Source organism: Apodemus sylvaticus, chromosome 19 (genome assembly GCF_947179515.1).
Source record: "Apodemus sylvaticus chromosome 19, mApoSyl1.1, whole genome shotgun sequence".
In the NCBI taxonomy this organism is placed as follows: Eukaryota; Metazoa; Chordata; class Mammalia; order Rodentia; family Muridae; genus Apodemus; species Apodemus sylvaticus.
Window position 1 is genome coordinate 39586008 of NC_067490.1, and position 17872 is coordinate 39603879.

Below are 17872 nucleotides of genomic sequence, written 5' to 3' on the forward strand. Positions count from 1 at the left end.
CCAGACTAGCAGAATCGATGAGCTCTGGGGTCCATAAGGATCTTGTCTCAAAAATTCGGGTGGAGGAAAATTGAGAAAGACACCAGACGTGAAGCTCTGGCTTCAACATACAGTGTATGAATACGCATACACAAACGTAAGCCAAAAATAAAGCCAAGGCATGATTGCTCATGAATGTGATGCCAGCCGTGAGCACATGGAGACAGATGGATCCATGGAGCTTGCTAAGGAATGAACCTGCACTACTCAGCGAGCTATTAGTCAGTAAGAGACTCCATCTCAAAAGAAAAGTATACAGTGCATGCCTCAGAGATAGCACAAGTTTGATCTCTGCCCTCCACACACATGCACATGTCTGAATGAACACACACAGACACACATGCACAAAGAAGTTGCTATAGATACATGTGGAAACAGAGAACATGCCCATTATATGAAGTTTTGAACTCTTACCATTGGTTCTAGAAAAGAACAAATGGCATATTGTGAATGGAGAAAGGATTGTCTGCTCTACACAGGCCTCATTCGAATCAAGGGATACTCAGAGATCTGACTCTGCCAGTCTCTCATGAGCAGCATCTCTGAGTTTCCTTTCCTCTCTCCTTTATGATGGAATAATCATTTGTCTCATGGCCAACTTCAACAGAGTGATGGCTACACTAAGCTTAGCTGCATCAGAGATGACAATGTAATTGATTTCATTCAAGTAGGAATAGTCCTGGCTTTTCAGAGAATCCTATTACCTGAAAAACTTTACTCAATTTCTCTTCTTTTGGTAAAATTACCTTCTTGGCTTAATTACAAGTGCAGTGTTTTCCCACAGGCAATATAATACCTACTTATCCTAAATACCTCAATGTCAAGAAAACTTAAAGTGTTAAGTAAAATTGATTTGTTCAGACCAGATCGAAAACAACATTACACCTTACTGGTTAATCAATGTAAATTTTGCTAATGCCACAAGTAATCAAACCCACTTGTAAAAGAACATGTGTGAAACCAATCTCACAAATCCGTATTGTCTGGTTAATGACAGTTTGCTGTCACTAAGGCAGTTTTGTGATACAAAGACAGTATTTTCCCAGGAAAATCTCATTGTGGAGGAGGTGCTGTGTCCCAGGTATGGCAGCAAATGTGTGCAGAATCATACAGAATTTTTTTCAGTGCAAAAGTCTCCTGGGGCTATTTATAAATTCAAAACAAGGCAGGTATGATGTTAATCAGTTTAATCCTAGTACTTGGGAAGTAGAGGTAAATAGGTCTCTATAAATTAAACCCCAGGCTGATCTGCATAATGAGTTTAAGGCCAGCCAGAAGGGGGGTAAGTGAGGGGGGAGGAAGAGGGGGTTATGTGTATCTATGTTAAGAGCACTTAGTGTTCTTTGAGGGTATCATCTGGCTTCCAGTAACCACAGCTCACAAACATCTGTAACTTCAGTTCCAATGGATCCAGTGCTCTCCTGTGATCCTCTCAAGCTCCAGGAGAAACATGCCTCAAACATAAACATTCAGCAAAAAATGCTCTTTCATATAAAAATATGGAACTTTAAAAACCAGCTCAGCAATCAAAACAACCCTAAGATTTCATCTTACACCAGTCAGAATGGCTAAGATTAAAAATTCAGGAGACAGCAGGTGTTGGAGAGGGTGTGGAGAAAGAGGAACACTCCTCCACTGCTGGTGGGGTTGCAAATTGGTACAACCACTCTGGAAATCAGTCTGGCGGTTCCTCCGAAAACTGGGCACCTCACTTCCAGAAGATCCTGCTATACCACTCCTGGGCATATACCCAGAAGACTCCCCACCATGTAATAAGGATACATGTTCTACTATGTTCATAGCAGCCCTATTTATAATTGCCAGATGCTGGAAAGAACCCAGGTATCCCTCAACAGAAGAGTGGATGCAAAAAAATGTGGTATATATACACAATGGAGTACTATTCAGCCATTAGAAACAATGAATTCATGAAATTCTTAGGCAAATGGATGGAGCTAGAGAACATCATACTAAGTGAGGTAACCCAGACTCAAAAGGTGAATCATGGTATGCACTCACTAATAAGTGGATATTAACCTAGAAAACTGGAATACCCAAAACATAATCCACACATCAAATGAGGTACAAGAAGAAAGGAGGAGTGGCCCCTGGTTCTGGAAAGACTCAGTGAAACAGTATTCGGCAAAACCAGAACGGGGAAGTGGGAAGGGGTGGGAGGGAGGACAGGGGAAGAGAAGGGGGCTTGCGGGACTATCGGGGAGTGGGGGGGGGGGGCTAGAAAAGGGGAAATCATTTGAAATGTAAATAAATTATATCGAATAAAAAAAAAAACAAACATCTATAACTTCAGTTCCAGTGGATCCAGTGCTCTCCTGTGGTCCTCTAAAGCTCCAGGAGAAACATGCCTCAAACATAAACATTCAGCAAAAAATGCTCTTTCATATAAAAATATGGAACTTTAAAAACCAGCTCAGCTATTGTTATGTCAAGTTTACACAGTCATCCTAAGGGAGATCTATTCAGTAGTAATTAGAAAGGTAAGTCTCCACAATTCACTGAATCCTATTTTTGGTCATTTTTTTTCTTGTGATGAGAAAGGGAAGGTTTTCATAGAGAAAATATTGCTTGTGGCGATCTTTCACTGGATAAATATGCAGTATCAAATACACAAAATAGTACAATATTGAAGATTCAACCAATTTTTTTAAAACATTTATTGATTCCTTGTCAGTTTCACATCATGTACCCCAGTTCCACTCATTCCCCCCAATCCCCTCATATCTACCCTTCACCCTTGCAACCTCCTCCCCAAGATAAACACACCACACACACACACACACACACACACACACACAAAGCATACAAAACATCTTGTCATGGAAATTGTAGTATGTCACTGTGTTCCACAGTATCTCCCTCTATCCACACATCTTCACTTGCAAATGTTCATTGCAATGAGTCATTGGTCTGCCTTGAGATCTCTGGCTTCTGTGATTCCATCAATATTGGATCCTCCTGGGACTCCCTCACATCATCCCATTGCTGCCTTATGTCATAGAGAGCCTTTGGCTTTGGATTGGCCCTCTCATACATCCCAATCATTTGAAGATGACATAGATTTTAGGATGGGCCAATTCAGGCCTTGTATCTGGACCTAGATGAAAGTCAAGTTGGTCAGCAAGCCAAGCCCTCCCTTATCCATACCACCAGGGCAACCTCTCTAGCACTGCTCCTGGCTAGGACACTTGGCCACCATTGCCAGGAGGCAAAGTCATCTCCTGCTCTCGTGCCCTTGGTCCAGCTCACTGGACATATCCCATGCCTCCAGAGCCAGCTCTACTCTGATGCACAGTCGAGGGGTGAGGCCCACTCTCCCAACTGCTGCAGACTGTGTGGGACTGGGCCAGCTCTTCTGGTCTCACACCCTTGGAACTGGCTTACCAGGCCTTCACCATCAGGGCAGGCTTCACTGTGTTGTCCAGGTGAGGCACACAGCCCACTCTCCTAAGTGCTACAACCAGAGAGGTGGTAGAGCCTGATCTCCTGCTTCCATGCCCTTGGAGTCTGCTCTCCCAATTGTTGCAGGTGTCAAGGGGGTGAAGGCTGAGGGGTTACATAACTTCCACACCAAACTACCTCATGGCAGACAAGTGGCCGGGCTGGCTTTCCCACTTTCACCCTCACGGTAGCTCACCACTGCCAGGGTCAGTTCTGCTATGCTCTACTGTATGGATGATGTGCTAGGTCTACTCTGATGAAAAGCAAAGCTGTGTGGTATGGTGGTAAGCTGGTGTCTCCGGTTCCATCTTGACCTGCCTGTACTGTGGGTCAGAGGGTAGATCTGGGGGTGGCATGGTGGTCTGCAGGTCCCTGTCTGCCTCCTTCTGTGCTGTATGCATGCTAGTAGGCAGAGCTCAGTGTGTCTATGGCCTGCTCTTGCCATGGGGTAAAGGATCTATGGGCATCTCTCCTCTGCCACATCTCATGTCATGGTGGAAAACGCGTCTCTCTCTATCCTCCTTCTGAGTTGTGTTGCCTGGATTTGATTTGATTTGATTTGATTTGATTTGATTTGATTTGATTTGTGTGTGTCCTAGGCATAGGATAGCTTGATCTACCAAACCAGGCATCAAGCTAGTGTGAACAAAGGACTGACACCTTCTCTGCCCCTGATTGATATAAGAGCAACAACAACAATGACACGGTGTCTCTTTGCACATTGCCAGGGGGGCAAATATCAATTTTTAGTAAATTAATATTGTAGACTTATACTTGACTCATATAAAACAGGATAAGTGGACTGTTAATTCATGTGTATGCTTCGTAAAGGTAGCAGATCCCTGGGGGTAACCTGAAGTAGTACACAGCAGCTGAAGCACGTTTTAGTGAGAATCTCAGCCCCATTCTTTGGCTTGTGTTGTTAGGAGGCCTTTCATTGGAGGATGCTGCATGTCCACTCTCCTGAGCTGACCGTCAGTATTTGAAATCCTGTCTTCTTTTCCTAATATATATGTGCATCTTGCAAACTGAATTTTACTCATAATAATTCTGTTGACCTTGAAGCTTTCATTGATCCCAAGAGGGGTCACACTTCTCTAACTCACCAGGTTGTTCACAGGGACTCTTCTTGCCTCTGTCTCTGACATGGAGTTTTTGGATAATACTCTTGAGGATTGTGGGGATGCGCAGGGTCCCAGAGTACGCGCTCTAACATCTCTTATGGTTTCAGAGGGAATGGATTAAAAGGTGAAAATAAGGTTTGGGTGTAAAGTAAGTCTGACCTGGGAAAGAGAATCTTCAAAGCCACAAAAAATGCTATGATGAGATGAAATTTGGTCTGTCACTAATTCGAGTGACAAAGTATGCTCTATTTTCTTCCTGTAGGCATTCATCAAGGGTCAGTGGCAGTCAGGGAAGCAGAACTGGTTTTTCCAGGGGAACACCTCTGGTCTACACAGAGCATGCTCTGACCTCCATGGAGCCAAACAAAACCTAATGGAGTACTAGAAGGAAATCGGTCTTGTCCATGAGTGCTGAAGAAATCTGTTGACATGAGGCCAAGTGCAGGCCCCAGAGAGTAACAGAAGTTAGAGGAATGCTTGGAAATGCTAAAACTGGGCAGACTTAAAGAGAATGCCTATAGTATAATAGCTGTGGGGCTGGAGTTAAAATAAAGACAGTGCTAATTCATCACTCCCTGTGCTCAAGAAAGAGACAGTGAATTCTCATAGCACAAAACCCAACTTCAAAGTACACTTTTTCACTAGAGGGGAAATGTGTCTGCTCACTGGGTATCTGAATGCATATATTTCTCTAGCTCTCAGTAAAGGTTGGAGGAAATGGAGTAGTCCCATGCCCTCTCACTTGCTTGCCTTGGGATCTGAATAACATAAAGAAATCCCTATAGTTTTAAAGTAAAACCAAAATCACACCCTGTTTTGTACAGCAGGATTTTTCAGTATTAAAAAATACATAATACAATAGGCTTCATTTGGAAATTAGAGCATTGAACAAGACATTGAAAATACAAGCCGTGTGTGGTAGCATGCACTTTTAAACCCAACATTGGAGAGACAGAAGCAAGTGGAAGTCCATCCCCTTCTCCCTCCTCCTCCCCTTTTCCCTCCCCGTCCCCTTCCCCTCCCCCCTCTCTCTTCCCCTTCCTCTCCCTCACCCCTCCCTCTCCCTTTCCTTCTACCTCTTCTTTTACCAAATAATAGACTACTATGTTCTCTGAATTCACAGTGCAATGGCTTGCAAATGTTCTCTTTACAGTCAGTGGTCAAGAGTCTTCAGATATTTTCTTACCCTTTACACCCTATTTAGAAATAATTTCTCTGTGGGGCTGGGAAGATGGATCTACAGTTAAAAGCACTTGCTGCCCTTCCAGAAGACAGGAATTCAGTTTCCAGTGCTTACACAGTGGCATAACCATCGGCACTTCCAATTACAAGGGTTCTACTGCCCTCTTCTGGCCTCTCCAGTCATTGCAAGCATGTGGTGCACATACAAATACACACACAAACTAATTTACCAAAAAAAATTTCACTTAAAATCAGCCCAATTTTTTTCCTTTTTAACTTATTTCAGTATCATCCAAAATCAGATATTCATAAAATCATAGCTTTGTGTGTGTGTTTATATAATTTCAAGTCATATTAAAATTAATACATGTTTATTAAATGTCTAAAAATACACTATCATTCCTCCTAAAAATTGCTTTATAAGAAGGTCTTAATAGAGAAATAAGTCACAAGTCTCAGAGATAAGAATGGAAGCCAACAGAGGCTGAGGTCTTAGTATATGCTATTCAGTTCTTTTCCAAACATACTCACTCTGCCTTACAAGTGCCGCACTGGTTGTTAAGGTGAGCTGAAAGACTGTTTTGAAAATCCTTTAGAATAACTCAGGCATCTGAAAGTGTGCAATCCCAAGAGAAAATCTGAGTTGAGCTTTTTAAAGAAAATATCTGTCTTGGGCTGACTACTCCTGTTTCCCAGAGGAAAGAAAGCCTTGCACATTCTGCAGTTCAAAAATGCCTATTTAAGAAGGCAGACGTCCTACATGTAGCCACAGCTACAATGAGACTTGTTGGCATGGTGATACAACTTTAATGATTGAGTCGAAGTAAGAATACACTGTGTTACTTTTAGATGCATGCACTGAGTGCCATAAACTGAACTTTCCAAATGGGGAAACAAGTAACACAGAAGTCCCAAGGCCAGATGTGTAATACGTAATTCCTAGGGAGTAGTTACTTTGGTTAAGGCTTATCACCTGAAGTTTATCTCAGCCATCATCTTCCTTCATGCAGACAAGGTGCCCAGGCATAAGGCACCTGTCATGGTGATGTCCAAACACCGGAAGTATCAGCACTCATTCTCAGGAGTGGGAAGACAGGAAGGTAGACAAGGAGCAGCCCTGGGTGTTCCCAATGCCAACAGATCTGCCTCATGTCAATGCCGTACCTCAGCAAGTCCACACTGCTTGTGTCCTGCAAATGTTCCAAACCTGGTGTCAGACAGGCTAAGTACAGCCATGTGCAAGCCTCTAGTTCATACATATACCAGAACATGGAAGCAGTAGAGGAAACACCCACAGCCTTCCCTCCTGAAGATAGCTTTGCTCCTTTTACATACTTACAGGCCTGTAAAGCTTTCCACACTCAGCCCTCATCAACAGAGTGCTCTGGGGGGAGCATCAGAGGGGACGGGCATCTTACTGAGCAGGACTCTTAAAGGGTACCATCGCAAACAGAACGTGATGCAATACAGGAGGTTGCCTTTTCATATATTTTTAAAGCATGCTACTTTGGTGCTGAGGAACTGCCCTAGATAAATATGCTGTAAACCCTGCAAAGCCTTCCTTAGTCAGCTTAATAACCCCGTTGTGGGTTCTGAATAATGTACGAATTTGATTCATTATTTAGAAATCTGAGTTACTACAGTAATGAACTACTTGCTACATTTACTGAAGACTACCAATGCTGCAGAGGTTGCCAGGCTCGTGTGGCATCAGATCTAAGTGAATTTTTAAGCTAGCTTGGAAATCAAAAGAAAAAAAGAACCCACTTTCAAAAGTCAGAGACAGCACATTGCCAATCATTAGTGACCCTTTGCGACTTGTAGCTTAAAGAAAGGAACAGGTTAATTGTCTTCAGAGCAAATGTCAGAGCCCTCAGTAACACTTCCATTTTAAACAAGTTTCATTCTCTACCTTGTCTGTAGATAGTTCCCACAAAGTCTGAGGATGTAATGACTGTTCGGCATCATGTTACCCTAAGAAACCATATATTGCATAATGCTACCCTAAGAAACCATATATTATATATGTTTTCGGACTAGATATTTCTTTTCCCCCATTGCCCCTTGACCCTTTTAGAATCACTGTCAGTTTCTGCAAATGGTTTCACTAAGTAAAAAGTCAATTGGCTGTAAGTGGTGATGAAGAAACAGTCATGTGATTAATGTTGCAGTTTAGGCTGTTGTGATTAGTCACAGAAAAAAACAGTTAAACTTTCTCCTGAAGAAACATGGTGTGTTAAGGCAAATGGCCTGCCTGCAGCATGATAGGAAGGAAGAGTTGAGTCGTGTTAAAAGCTGCCTATTGATTTGTACCCCGACTGAAAGTCATGTGCTGATGTAAATGAAAATGTGTCAAGAGTTGATATCGATTTTTTTTTAAATCAGGCCATCTCTGGGGAAATACTGCTAGCCATGCTTCTGCTCTTGTCTACGAAGGAAATAAGGTTCTTTTCCACAAGACTACACATGTCCAGACATCAAAAATGCTCTCTTTACCAGAGGTGTGGTAGATTGTCAGTCCACCGTCTGCAGTCTCTGCTTGAAAGAAATGGCCCAGAGTCCCTGCATTCAGGAGAAACACAAGAGGAAATGAAAAGTTTGTGTGTCAAAAGCAAGGAGTGTATGAGTATGCTGCATACTTGCCGATTAGCCTGTTTGTACATAGGCTGCACATAGTTTATAATACATATTTCCCCTAATATAAGACTTTTCATCCCATGTCTTAAAACAAAAACCATGATAGAAGAATAATTTTACTTTTAGAGGCTGCTGCCCATAGACAACTACAATAAAGGCTAAAGACGGCATAGGTTAGAAACCACAAAATGGTCTTGCTTCTTTAGCCTTCAGAAAGACAGTCCTATTTTCCCTTCTCTGTTAGAACTTTTCAAAGCTGTACCTTATTCATAGGCTATGACACTTGCAAATATTGACCAATGGTAGAAGAAAATGCCAGGAGTTATAATAATCATAAAGCCTTGGGTCAGATCTGTAGGGATTTATACCATGGAGGCAAGGCTGGGTAATGTGTACTCTCCAATATTAGGTGATTTCAATGGGAACTTAGTGTGCAAGAGGAGAGAGGTCATCACCCACCAATATATATGGATTATTTATAATAAGTATTGGGATTAGAGAAAACCTTAATAAACCAATAAGGAGCCCAGTCACCTCCTTAACAGTAGCTTGGAAACCTAAATCTACCTAGTTTGATTAAGGGGCCTTAGGCACTGACTCACAAAGAAAGGTTCATTTTTCAAATTTTTTGGTGTTGCTAATTAGCCAAGGATCTTGGCAATAGTCTCAGTTTTAAGATCTGTAAAGTTTGGATGTGGAGCTGCTGAACGTGTAGAAACTTTCAGATTGTCATTTCTAGAAGCTGGGAAGGTGAATGGCGCGACACATGACCTAAGTCGATAGAACTTTTAGAATAGGCCCCGGTCTTAAGATACTTGCAATTAGCATATAGCTCTTAAAATAAGAAGAATTTGTTGGCCTTGTAGATAACTAATATGCCATGGTTTATAGTGGATCTTCAGGATGTCTCTGGGGCTAGGAAGAGGAATCACTCTACGGCAAAAAGAAGCAAGCCAGAGCCAGGCAATTTTGCCTGTCAGGAATTCTTGACATGCCACTGGCACCTCTGCCGCCAGTCATTCACTAGGCTGCGACCTTTGTGGTCACACAGAGCTGTAAACACTCTCACAACACAGTCAGCTCAATTAAGATGGAGACTGTGGATTGCAATTCACAATGTGTTATCAGAAGTGCAAGACTTCAAAACTGTTCGAAGAGAAAGGCACCCATGGAGACCCATACACACATGTGTGTGAGCATGCACTTATGTATATGTATGTATATTCATACATACAAGATGAATTCTCCTTCCTGGAACACTAACGTAGGTAGTGACTCTTCATTTTGGAACCACCAAAGCGAGTGTCTATGACATTGCATAATTATTCACTTCAAGATAAACACTCAAACTAACTCAGAAAAAATCCTGGTCAAGATAAAAAAGAAATTCTTCTCCTTTGGTGTTATGATTGGCATAACTGCTTAATATAGCCATTTGTGAAGCCATTCTTAGTTTTCCTTCTCTAATGCTCAGTATACAAATATTGTTTCAAAATATTATGTTCAGATGTGTCTGAGATGATGAATGAAAATGATTTTACAGTGTAGTGTGTACATGCAGTCTGAAAATGCATATCATATCGTGTATGTGGAACAGTATCAATAGGTGATTAGACATTTATTTTTGCCTTCAGATATGATGCCCACCTTGTGTTTTCAAGGATTTAGCTAGCTACCTCATGTTTTCATTTTGACGTATGTTATCAAGTGGAAAGTTTGTTTGGCTACGCAGCTTATTTGTCTGTCTGCTTGACATTATAATATCCAGATTTTATCACAAGAACTGTTACAAAAATAAAAACAAAACACTCAAGCTGAAGCAAAAGATCATAACTCCACCTGTGAGCAACCTTGAGTAATTTTTATGTGAGTGTTCTTTATTTGATTGGCAGATAGTCTGAGTTTGAAGCAGCAACTGCTGTTTAATTCCCAGCCTTGTCTTCTGAAACACAGATTCATATTTTAAAGGACTGGCAAAGGCGGCGCACAAGCAAGCCTTGCATTGGTCTTTGTAAAACTAAAACCAAATACAGGCATATAAACCCCAAATACCCAGAGTACAGATCCCTGGTACCTAAATGCTGGAAGCCCCTATGGTCAGTCCCGTTGCTCAAAGCCAAAGACAGGATCCCAGGTGGAAACTGGCTAGCTAGGCCAGCCACATCTGCAAGTGCTGAGTGAAAACAGTCTACCTCAGTAACTAAATGAGGAATGCTCAAAGAGGACACCCAACATCGACTTCTGGTCTCCACATGCATGATCACATACATACATACATACATACATACATACATACATACATATATACATACACAAACATACAGAGAGAAAAAGACATATAAACACAATCCCATATACATACATACACACACATACATACATGCATGCACATCACACTCTCACATGCAAACATGTATGCACACCACACATACATGCACACAAACAAATGAACATGCAAACATACATGCACATACCATACCCACACTTTTTCACATGCTAACCTGCACATACACACTTGCACATGGAAATATATGCATATACACCACATTCATGTACACCAGACACTCACACATCTTAATGTTCATATACAAACACACATATACAGACTAGTACATGTGAACATGCACACTTGCACATATGAGCACACATACACACCTACTCACACATGCAAACGCAATTTGTATTTGTGAACATGAACACACCATGCACTCCAACATGTGAACATGGGCACACATACACACAACACACACATATACAACATATATATATATGTATATATATATATATGTATGTATGTATACACACATATATACCACACAAAATCACATATGAAAAAGAAAAAAATCATTTACAAAACTAAAAAGAAAAAAATTGTCCTAGGACTTTTTCTTTCATTAGCAATAGAGTTAAACTCAATATGGAAATGGTTAGTAATGCTCCACTATGTTCATAGCAGCCCTATTTGTAGTAGCCAGAAGCTGGAAAGAACCCAGGTGTCCCTCAATGGAAGAATGGATGCAAAAAATGTGGTATATCTACACAATGGAGTACTATTCAGCCATTAGAAACAATGAATTCATGAAATTCTTAGACAAATGGATGGAGCTGGAGAACATCATACTAAGGGAGGTAACCCAGTCTCAAAAGATCAATCATGGTATGCACTCACTAATAAGTGGATATTAGCCTAGAAAATTGGAATACTCAAAACCTAATCCACACATCAAATGAGGTACAAGAAGAACGGAGGAGTGGGCCCTTGTTCTGGAAAGACTCAGTGTAGCAGTATAGGGCAAAACCAGAACAGGGAAGTGGGAAGGGGTGGATGGGAGAACAGAGGAAGGGAAGGGGGCTTATGTGACTTTCGGGGAGTGGGGGGCCAGAAAAGGGGAAATCATTTGAAATGTAAATAAAAATATATCGAATAAAAAAAAGAAAACTACAATAAAAATAATTAACAAACTCAAAACAGAATATTATTAGATCCTGCAATAAGAAAAGGAGAAAAATAATTTAAAAAGAAAATTCAGGGGAAATTGCCTTGCTTTTCTCATCCCCAATATCTCCTGGCCTTAAATAACCTTAATTTATTCAGTTTTAAGAATTCACACTTTTCAGAGCACAAAGAACACTCTATAGTTCTATGCACAGTTTTTTAATATGTCTTTATGCCCAAGATCTTAGGATAGTAAAAAACAGTGGATTACTCTTAAAATTTGAAAATCTTTTTTCAAATTTTAAGAGTGGAAGCAAACATAAATGACACAATATAGAATGAAAATAAATAACGAATAGTTTATTCCTTAGTAATAAGTAATATCATAAATATGGTCAAATGTTGTAGGGGGAAAGGTTTAAAACCCACGTTTCTTTTGAGTTGCTTAAGAGCAGTAGATGAGAGAGACTCTTAATAGCCTGTTACCCTTTTCCCAAGTACACAGGGTCAGCCTTCCCCAGCTTTCTTCCCCCAGTGCTGCCTCAGTGCTAAAAATTTATTCCATGTGTTTATTAACTAACCCAATCCTCGATTGTATATGCACTTATAAGTCTCAATATGCAGATGCATCAATGTTTCATGTCAGTAAAGATGTGACAGATCGGATGTGGCAGAATTAACCTGGTGGGAAATGTTTTTATTGTTTTACTTTGCCTTACTCAGGACGAAACGTAATCAGAAGCTAGATGAAGCTTTTTCTTTTGTTTTGCTTTGTTTTTGTGCCAGAGAGACTGGGTGCAACCCGGCACAGGGTGCCATTCTGTCAGGGGCATATTTACATTCCATTGCTAAAGTATTTAGCACAAATGCATTCTTACCTCTAGAAAACCTTCAGATAATAAAGTCCCATATTAAGGCCTCATGTGAACATGCAAATGGTATTGTGACTAAAGCATATACTTTTAGTTACAGAGTCATTCTTCATCTTTTTTTGTGTGTGTGTGTGCCCTCTCTTGTTGGTCAGAACTTGTGGGATATGAGAGAGCCCCCTAGTGGCAGCTACATTCCTAGTAAATTTCCAACCTTGGTTAATTCCTTTCTTCGCTAATCAGTGAGGTCAGTTTTCTTTTTTTTTTTTTTGTTTTTTTTTTGTTTGTTTGTTTTTTGTTTGTTTGTTTTTATTGTTCGATATAATTTATTTACATTTCAAATGATTTCCCCTTTTCTAGCCCCCCCCACTCCCCGAAAGTCCCGTAAGCCCCCTTCTCTTCCCCTGTCCTCCCTCCCACCCCTTCCAAGTTCCCCGTTCTGGTTTTGCCAAATACTGTTTCACTGAGTCTTTCCAGAACCAGGGACCACTCCTGCTTTCTTCTTGTATCTCATTTGATGTGTGGATTATGTTTTGGGTATTCCAGTTTTCTAGGTTAATATCCACTTATTAGTGAGTGCATACCATGAGTCACCTTTTGAGTCTGGGTTACCTCACTTAGTATGATGTTCTCTAGCTCCATCCATTTGCCTAAGAATTTCATGAATTCATTGTTTCTAATGGCTGAATAGTACTCCATTGTGTAGATATACCACATTTTTTGCATCCACTCTTCTGTTGAGGGATACCTGGGTTCTTTCCAGCATCTGGCAATTATAAATAGGGCTGCTATGAACATAGTAGAGCATGTATCCTTATTACATGGTGGGGAATCCTCTGGGTATATGCCCAGGAGTGGTATAGCAGGATCTTCTGGAAGTGAGGTGCCCAGTTTTCAGAGGAACCGCCAGACTGCTTTCCAGAGTGGTTGTACCAATTTGCAACCCCACCAGCAGTGGAGGAGTGTTCCTCTTTCTCCGCACCCTCTCCAACACCTGCTGTCTCCTGAATTTTTAATCTTAGCCATTCTGACTGGTGTAAGATGAAATCTTAGGGTTGTTTTGATTTGCATTTCCCTAATGACTAATGAAGTTGAGCATTTTTTAAGATGCTTCTCCGCCATCCGAAGTTCTTCAGGTGAGAATTCTTTGTTTAACTCTGTACCCCATTTTTTAATAGGGTTGTTCGGTTTTCTGGAGTCTAACTTCTTGAGTTCTTTATATATATTGGATATTAGCTTAGTTACCTAGCCCAAGCTGACTTCCCACACATCTCACACACGTTGGCAAGACAGCGGCAACACGAGATGTAACCATAACATCTTCAGCTGTGCAAATGCTCCAACGCCGAACTCCTTGAATCCTTTCCCGTCTTCTGGCCATCTCAGAGGTAATGTAGAGACTTGCTACTCTAAAAAGAAATTGTGCTGACAATATACAACTTTGGAAATGAATCTATTGCTTTTAAGAGGCACCTATTTATAAAACTCTACTGGTATTATGGCATTATAGAAAATGTTAATTAGTAGTCATTATGACTACAATAAATTCTATAAATTAAAAAAAAAAGAAATTGCGCAGTAAACTCTGAGGTTTACTGTATGCCCATAAATAATAAGATGAACTTATCACATGATCAGTGCAAGCATGCCTCATGGGAGGAACAACTTTAGAAAGAACGGAAATCTGGAAATAGCATGACTTTCCACCGGGCCTTACAGAAGCAACATACTGGGGTGGATTCATTTATTTGGATGCCACTGGGAAATACTGTGGGATTAGTCAGATTTTCATTTTAGGGAATTAGTGTCAGACAGGAGACAAAATACAAGCTGAGGTTCACACTTAATTCAGGAAGGAAGCAGTACTCGAGTTTTCAAAGTGTACTTGCAGTAAAGCAAGGTAATTTCTGGACCACTGATGGCCTCAGCAACAGTGGAATTAACTGGGACTGAGAAAAATCCCAAACACTACCCTGCCTCAGGTCAGCATCCCATCCATCCTGCATTCTTCAGTCCTTGACAAATCTCCTACTTCTCTCCATCTCCCTGCCTGGGTCTGCATGAGCGTCTCTCAGAGCCTTCAACCTTGGATTGTAAAGTCTGAATCTCACTTCTTTGGAGGTGAAATCTCTATGCAACATGGAAAGAGAGCAACAAGGAAGAAATCAAGTCTGGGGGTATGAAGAGCACCTAGATGCTGTGTGTTTACCCTAAGAGACAGACAGAAATCCAGAATGACTTATGGGTCTCAGGGTGACAGCTGAGGATACAGTCTCTTCTCACTGTTTACAGAGCAACAGAGGGGGACCAAACCAAATCATACTGATCTTCTATCCTGCTTAAGAAATCTCTGCACCTGTTAACAGCTAAAAAGCCACGCATCATTAGATGTAGTCCCACACACCTGTCACTTGGCACTCAGGAGGTAGAGATGAGATCTTGGGTTTGAGGCAATCCTAGACATGATATAGGTGGGTTTCCTGCCTCAGTTTCTCACAGGGCTGCTAGCCAGACATTGGCCAGGGCTTGGTTCTCATCTAAACTACGGGTGAGACTTCTATCTATGCTCACGTGGTTGTTGACAACGTTTCATTTCCTCTAGCTAAAAGGTCCATTTGAACTTTCTTTTACAAAGCCAGGAACAAAGAAGATGAATTCTTCTATTAGAGAAAAAATTGTACACATTATCATAAAATGGCCAGTGATACCCTATCACATGTTCCGCATTCTACTGGCCAGGTACAGTCATAGCTCACACCCGTACTCAAGGAGTGAGGAGTACACACACACACACACACACACACAAATATCATCACCCCGCCACTCTGTGGTTCTATTCATGTTTCTGGAATGTAGCATTTCTGAGGGAAGGAACTTCTAACCTCCAAGAAAATCCCAATACACTGTAACATGGACCATCGCCACACGTGTTTAAGATTATTACAATAAAAATGCATATCTTAAATATATCTACCATTTGAGGAAGAAGTAAAAAATATAACTCCATTTTTTTTATATTTAATGCCTGTACAGAAAGGGTTCTATTGGAGGTCTTCAGTAAAAAATTGGTCTTCCAGCATTTCATATACCTCTGAGAGATCTCAGCTCATGGCTTTGAAATAAAAAAAGAAGAGAATCCAAGACTAGTTAACCCCGAATGGCACGGAGGCCCGTTTGCTGATCCTGCTGGCTTCCTCCCGTCCAGGGAAGTCTCACTTGCTGAAGACATTCAGTGGGATGTTGAACGCGCTGATCCTTCCTTACATACCCTTCCCTGCACGTTCCCAAAGAAAGCAAATTTTTTTTCAAAATTAGTAGCAACCATGTAGATACCTTACTGCCTTTTTATGTGGCCCTATTGATGTTTTCTTAAGAAGCCTCCTACTCACCACTGTCTCTCCCTTCACACATCTCCTCCCCTAACTGCTGCCTAGGAAGCTGTTAGTGTGTCTTGTCTGGATAAATCAGAATCAGTCCCCTATCTGGTGTCCATTCTCTAATCTCTCCTTGCATCTCTCTCAATGCTATTAAGAAACCATATTTCCAATTCTATGAAGAATTGAGTTGGGATTTTGATGGGGATTACATTGAATCTGTATATTACTTTTGGCAAAATGGCCATTTTTACCATATTAATCCTGCCAATCCAAGAGCATGGAAGATTTTTCCATCTTCTGAGGTCTTCTTTGATTTCTTTTAGCCCTATTTACAATAGCCAGAAGCTGGAAAGAAGCCAGCTGTCCCTCAACGGAGGAATGGATACAGAAAATGTGGTGTATTTACAGTATGGAATACTACTCAGCTATTAAAAACAACGAATTCATGAAATTCTTAGGCAAGTGGGTGGAACTGGAGAATGTCATTCTGAGTGAGGTGACCCAGTCACAGAAGATCACACATGGTATGCACTCACTGATAAGCAGATATTAGCCCAGAAGCTTGGAATACCCAAGACACAATTCACATATCAAATGATGCCCAAGAAGAAGGAAGGAGAGGCCCCTGGTTCTGAAAAGCCTCAGCGCAGCAATGTAGGGGAGTACCAGGACAGGGAAGCAGGAAGGGGTGGATTGGGGAACAGGGTGAGGGAAGAGGGCTTTTGAGACTTTTGGGGAGGGGAGATCCAGGAATGGGGAAATCATTTGAAATGTAAATAAAGAATATATTGAATAAAATAAATAAATAAATAATGAAATCTTAATAAGTAAAGCCAGAAAAAAAACCATATTTCCAAAATAAAATAAAATTAAAATTAACCATATTTCCGTCAACATAATGGGCCTTTTACTGGGCTTGTATTCACTTCTTTTGAACTTGGACTCCAGTTCCTACACTGCCATCCATACACAAAAGTTTAACCTTTCTAAAGATCTGGGCAATATAATTGCCTTTTAAATGTCACTTCCACTCTTTGTTTTCTTCTGAGATGAGATCAAATCCCGGAGCCCTGTCTAGCCTGGAACTATGTTGACCAACTTGGCCTTGAACTCATTGTCAGTTCTTCCTCCTAAACTCCAAATGGCCAAACTTATAGACCAGAGCCATTTGAATAGAAATGGCCCCTGTAAATTCATGTGCTTGAATGCTTGGCCCACAGGGAGTAGCACTATTAGGAGGGATGGCCTTGTTGGAGAAGCTATGTCACTGTGAGGGTGGACTTTGTTTCAGAGGTCTAGTCCATTATCATCAAGGCACACATGGCGCTCAAGAACCATGATGAGAGGAGAGTTTTATATCTTGATCCACAGGCAGTAGAAAAGGATTGTATGCCACACTGTCCTCTGAAACTATAAGCCAGCTTCCATTAAATGTTTTCCTTTTTAATAGTTGCTGTGGTCATGGTGTCTCTGTACAGCAATAAAAACCATAAGACGGGGTTGGGGATTTAGCCCAGTGGTAGAGCGCTTGCCTAGCAAGTGCACGGCCCTGGGTTCGGTCCGCAGCTGTATTAAAAAAAAAAACAAAAAAAAAACAAAAAAAACAAAAAAAAAAAACCTTAGACAAGCCACCACACCCAGCTTCTTATTTCCATTTCTCCTCCTCAGATGTATATGTTTTTGTGTGTTTGTGATATATATATATATATGTTTTTCATTTTTCCAGGTATTAAAACCAAAACATCTACC

General features: G+C 41.0%; 1 non-coding gene across 1 annotated transcript; it reads right to left on the reverse strand.

The window, feature by feature from the left end:
• Window positions 1-4084: 4084 nt before the first annotated feature.
• LOC127670259 (small nucleolar RNA SNORA48) lies at window positions 4085-4233 on the reverse strand. The gene has a single exon (XR_007974501.1). It is a non-coding gene; the product is annotated as a small nucleolar RNA SNORA48 (small nucleolar RNA).
• Window positions 4234-17872: the final 13639 nt, after the last annotated feature.